The sequence below is a fragment of the Alligator sinensis genome, unplaced genomic scaffold (genome assembly GCF_000455745.1).
Source record: "Alligator sinensis unplaced genomic scaffold, ASM45574v1 scaffold443_1, whole genome shotgun sequence".
NCBI lineage: Eukaryota > Metazoa > Chordata > Crocodylia > Alligatoridae > Alligator > Alligator sinensis.
In genome coordinates this window covers 30,237-35,978 of record NW_005843404.1, presented here as the reverse complement: position 1 = coordinate 35,978, position 5,742 = coordinate 30,237, and the positions used below count along the sequence as shown (strand labels likewise).

General features: G+C 51.5%; 1 non-coding gene across 1 annotated transcript; it reads left to right on the top strand.

Annotated features, from left to right (window-relative positions):
• Window positions 1-3,516: 3,516 nt before the first annotated feature.
• LOC112548685 lies at window positions 3,517-3,706 on the top strand. The gene has a single exon (XR_003092316.1). It is a non-coding gene; the product is annotated as a U2 spliceosomal RNA (small nuclear RNA).
• Window positions 3,707-5,742: the final 2,036 nt, after the last annotated feature.

The window sequence follows — 5,742 nt, the reverse complement described above, 5'->3', positions numbered from 1 at the left end:
TGGGAAAAGAGGAGAGTCTGAAGAAACTTGAGAAGGAAGGGGGGGGCAAGGAGAGTACGTGGGAGGGAAAGTGGAGAGATATTGGCAAGACAGAGGGAAAGCGCTGAAAGTGGTGGGGGAAAGGAGGTGAAGAAAGCGAAGGGGGAGAAAAGGGGGAGACAAGATGCGGGAAGGGGAAGAAGAAATGGGGAAGGAGACGGGAAGGGGAAAAAGGTTGTTGGGTGAGGGGGAGAAAGAAGGGAAGAGTCCGGAAAGCGGCGGGGAGAGTGGGGAGAAGGGTTTCTTAAGCCCGACGGCCATTGTGGCTTTAGCGAGAGCTACGGGGATGTGGGCAGAGGGGATGGGGAGGGAAGGGAAAGAAGGCTCGAGAGGGAAAGTGGGGGGAGGTGAAGTGGTGGGTTGAAAGGGAGTGTTGCGGATAAGGGGGGGGAGGGGGGGGAGGCAATCACGCATAGATTTTATGTTTGTTTCACCAGGAATGAGGGGAGTGAGGAAAGCGGTTGGGGATGTGAGTTTTTCTGATCATCGAATGTTGAGGGTGCAGGTGGAGGTAGGGAAGGGGGGGAAACGGGGGAGAGGGATATGGAAGTTGAATTTGAAATTAGTGGAAGATGAGAGGAGGTGCGAAGAGTTGAGGGAACTATACAGAGGGTGGAGGACACTTCAGGGGTTGTTTGCAACAAGATGGGAGTGGTGGGTGATGGTTAAAGGGAGGGTGAAGGAATGGTTCATTAAAGAGGGGAGAAGACGAGCGAGGGAGGGAATTGGAAAGGAGACAAAGGGTTGTTCAGGAGTTGTTAAGGAGGGCGGGGGAAGGGAGGGAGGTCCAGGAGGAGTTAAGGGAGGCAAGACGAAAGGTGGAGGAATGGTTTGGGGAGCGGGAGCGGGTTTTTCTGGTGAGGGCACGGTGGGTGGAGGAGGGGGAAAGGTGGAACAAATATCTGGCATCAAGAGTGAGGAAAGGGAGGGCAGAACTGGGTAAAATTAAAACAGGGGAGGGGAAATGGGTGGAAGGGACAAAGGAGATTTTGGAGGAGGCGACAAAGTTTTACAAGGATTTGTATAGAGGGGGAAGGGGGATAATGGAAGGGAGGAGTTAGTGGGTGAAGGGGCTAAAGGGGCGGGTGGCGGAAGGGTGTTTGAAAGGGATGGCGGGAGGGAAAGTGCCGGGGCTAGATGGGTTAGGGAAGGAATTTTACTGCAAATTTTGGGACTTGGTGGGGGAGGATATGGTTATGTTGTTTAGAGAGATCACGGAATTGGGTATGGTGGGGGAGGGGGTTGCGGATGGGGTAGTAATTTTGTTATATAAAAAGGGGGAGAGGGGGGATTTGAAAAACTGGATGCCGATTACTTTATTAAATGGAGATTATAAGTTGTTTATGAAGGTGTTGGCGGGGCGCTTAAAGAGGGTGTTGGGACAGGTGGTGGGGGAAGGACAAACACGTGCGGTGGAGGGAAGGAAGATTTACCAGACGCACTGGGTTCTGAGGGATATTGTAGAGTATGCATGGGTGAGGAAATGGGAGTTGGGGATCGGAAGTTTAGACTTGGAGAAAGTTTACGATTGGGTGGAGCACAGGTTTTTGTTTGAGGTATTGGAGGGGATGGGGGTGCCAAGGAGGTTTGTGGGGTGGGTGAAAGGGGTATATGAAGGGGCACAGAGCAGGATGTTAGTTAAAGGGTGTTTGGGAAGGGAGCTTAGGGTGGGGGTTCGCCAGGGATGTCCACTGTCACCGGGGTTGTGTGTGTGTGGCATGGAGGTTTTAGCACAAAAGATTAGGGGGGATAGGGGTATTAGAGGGGTGCAAGTTCCGGGGGGGGGGGGGGAGAAGGTAAAGGTTTTGCTTTATATGGATGATATTACGGTGGTGGTGAGAGATAAATATTCGTTAGGGAGGGTGTTAACACGTGGGGGAGTATGGGGAAATTTCTGGGACGAGGTTGAACAAAGGTAAGAGTGTGTGGGTACAAGGGGAATGGGAGGGGATAGAGGGATTTGGGGTGAAGGTAATTAGGGACAACTTGAGGGTTTGGGGGGTTACATTGGATAGGGATGGGAAGGGGAAGCGGGCATGGGAAGAGCTGCAAGGGAGGGTAAAGAAAGTGGTAGGGTGCTGGGGCACTAGGGGATTGTCTTTGGGTGGTAAGGTGGAGGTCATTAAGAGGTTTTTGCTGCCAGTAGTGTTGTTCACGGGGAGGGTATATCCCCCGTCATGGGCACAAGTCAGGAAGGTGCAGAGGGAGAGTTGTCTCTTCTTTTTTTTTGGGGGGGGGGGGGGGGGGGGGGAGTAGAGAGGGTGGAAAGGAAAGAAATATACAAGGAAGGGGAGAGGGGTGGATGGGAGGTGCCGGAAGTGGAGGTGTTTGTGTATGGGCATGTGGTGGCAGGGGTGGGGAGGGAAGCACTGAGGGGGGAAGGATATGCGGGGAAGTTTGGGAGGTACTGTGGGGGGGAGGTTGTGGAGGGCTCTGGGGTTGTTTAGGGACAGATGGACGGGGGTGTGGGCGGGAAAACCGTCCATGCATTATGGGAGAGTAGGGAGTTTCATTAGGGAGAAGGAATTGGGCGGGTTGGGGAGAGAGGGATTGCAAAATGCAAGGGAGATGTTGAAAATGATTAGGGGGAAGGATGGGCTAACAGATGTGGGGGAACTTTCGTGGGTACAGGTACGGCGGGTATGGAAGGGGGTGGTAGAGAAGAGATGGGAACCGGGGCATAGGGAATTAGGGTGGAGGGTTGTTAGAAGGGTATTGATGGTAAGGGAAATACAATATAGATGGAGATTGGTAAGGTCACCGGTATGTCCACAGGAGTTGTGTCAGGGGGAAGAGTCAGTACACCATATCTTTTGGGAATGTGATTATGCACGGAAAATGTGGGGGAGGGTGGGGAAATTTTTGAGGGAGCTAGGGTGGGTGGAAGGGATCTTGTATGAAGGGGCATTATACGGATTAGTGGAAGGGGGGGAAAAGGACTTGGGAGATGCAGGTTATTTTGATGGGGGTGAGAGTGGCACTGTGGAAAATAAGGTGTTTATTGGTTAGGAAGAGGTTATTTTTCACAACTAGGGAATGTTTACAATTAGGGTGGTACGAGATAAAGGGATATATAGAGGAAGGGGGGGGGAGGTGGGCAGGATAGGTTTAAAGGGGGGGGGGGGGGCGGTGTGGCACAGGGTAAGGTGGAGGCGCTTATTTGAGCCGGCAGGGATAGGGTAGCAGGGGAGATGTGGATGGACAGAGGGGATAGAAGGAAAGGTAGCAGATAGGATGAGAGAAAGGAGAAGGGGAAGAGGAATGGGGGGGGGGGAGGAATGTGTCGGGTTTTGCAGTAGGACTGTAAGAAGAATGGAGGGGAAATGTGAAAGTTGAATGAAGATGTAGAAGGCGTTGGGTTGTGCTTTGTATAGCGTCAGGAAGACACAGGGTGTTGCGTTAAAGATGGCGTCAGTTTGAGCTTTGTATAGCGTTGGGAAGACATAGGGTGTTTGCGTTAAGGATGGCTATGGATCAACCTGTTTTATTTAAAAAAAAAAAAAAAAAAAAAAATCTGTTCTTATCAGTTTAATCGCTGATACGTCCTCGATGTGAGGACCGACGCATTAAACACATTTTTGGTGCCGGGAGCGGGCCTCGGAGCTTGCTCCAGCCCCTCCATGCATCGGCCCAGTATTGCAGTACCTCCAGGCCCGGTGCCCGCCCCCCTTCCGGGGGAGCGCCTTCTTCCGCCTCTCTGGGTTCCAAAAGCAGCGGCAGCAGGGGCGGGGCCGTGGCCCCTGGGTGACCCCAGGGGGCAGACCCTATGCAAAAGGCTGCCGCCGGGCGGGCAGCACACTGGCAGGGGAGCAAGCGAGCGAGTGTGCGCCCTCCTGCTCGGCAGGCAGCACTGCTCCACTGCCGCCTCCCGCCGGGGGCCGCGGGGCCTGGGCAGGCGGGCCGGGAGCCCGCCCATCCCCCAGGGGCCCGCCGCGGGCCTTGAAGCGGCGCCCGGAGGGTGGGTCGGGGAGGCCGGGGCCTTCCAGGCTACTGGCAGGCAGGCCTTGCAGCCTCTTGCCGTGCCTCTCACCCTCTGGCTCGACCTGCGAGCCCGCTTAAGACCAGATGCTGCGTTCATTGGGCGTCGTCACCGCCGACGACCAAAGCCAGAGTGGCTTTCCCGCCCGCAGGAGAGCCAGCCAGTTGGACTGTGTGGTGGCGTTCGATAGCAGGATGGTTTGGAATTTAACCTTCGGGAACGAGAAATGCTATGCCGCCTTTTGGGAGGCACATAAGGAGGCATTAAAGCAGGGGGAATTGGAGGGGTTGGTTTTCGATATGGGACAGAAGGCTCGGGAGAGGAGTCTGTATATTAAGATGTTTACTGACAGGTTGGATAAAGAGGATATGAAATTCTGGCTGGAGCAGAGGGTACAGAGGGTAGTGTTTGTGGAAAAGGAGCGTGACCGGTGGGGGATTTGGATGGGGGCATGGAGGGCAAAGGTGGTTTTACTTGAGGAGGTGGGGAGTCCGGGGGCTGTGAAGCACTTGGCCTCAGCTGTGCAAGTTGGTTCCTGTAGAGGTTACTTGACCTATTTCGACCAACCTAAATTGTGTAACAGGTGTGGGCAAGCAGGGCACCTGGCGGCGTTTTGTCATTTGACTATTTGTTATCGGTGCAGGGGGATGGGACACACGGCCCAATTTTGTAAAGAGAGTTTCGTGTGTAAAGCTTGCGGGGAAGAGGGGCACGTACAGCAAACGTGTCCCTCGTCATATGCTAATAAAGTATGGATGGCGGGGCATCGAGAGAAGCGGAGAGGGAAGGAGGGAGGAATGGAGGAGGAGGAACAGCTGGGGGTAAGGGAAGAGAGGGAGGACATGGTCGTGGAAGAAACGCGGATGGGGAGGAGGGGAAAGAGGAGATAGAAGAGGCAGTGATGGAGCTGGTGGAGGAGGAGTTAGAGACAGAAGAGAAGGAGGGGGAAAAGGGGAAGAGGGCAAGGGTGGGCATACGGCATTACAACAATTGCGGGGGATGGTGGAGGTACTGGGAGCGGGGCAAATGGCCGGACAAACGAAAGGGAAGGGGTGGGCAGAGCAAATGGAGGAGATGGAAGCAACTGAACAAGGGAAGGAGGGGGGGGTTAAAGAAAAGGAAGAAACAGGGGGGGGAGAAAGGGGGGAAGAAGAAGTTGGGGTTGCAAACTGAGGGAAAGTGTGGGAGGGAAGAAGGAAAAGACTTTTGACTTTTTTTTTTTTTTTTTTTTTTTTTTTTTTTTTTTTTTTTTTTTTTTTTTTTTTTTTTTTTTTTTTTTTTTTTTTTTTTTTTTTTTTTTTTTTTTTTTTTTTTTTTTTTTTTTTTTTTTTTTTTTTTTTTTTTTTTTTTTTTTTTTTTTTTTTTTTTTTTTTTTTTTTTTTTTTTTTTTTTTTTTTTTTTTTTTTTTTTTTTTTTTTTTTTTTTTTTTTTTTTTTTTTTTTTTTACTTTTAACAACTTTATTTCACAAGATCAGGTACAGAAAGCAAAAAACCATCAAACCACACCAAAGAGAAACCATTCCAGGACATTCAGAACATCACACCGTGACAAACACCTTCGCAGTAATACACATCATGTCTAACATGCTATATATAGCCCTCGAGAAACGAACAATTCCACCCTTCCCTGTCCCATAGTACACGTACAAAAACCTTCAACTTCTCACCCCGAGAAAATAAACAAAAGCAGCCTGGTGAGGGCCCAGGGCACAGCACAGGCCGGA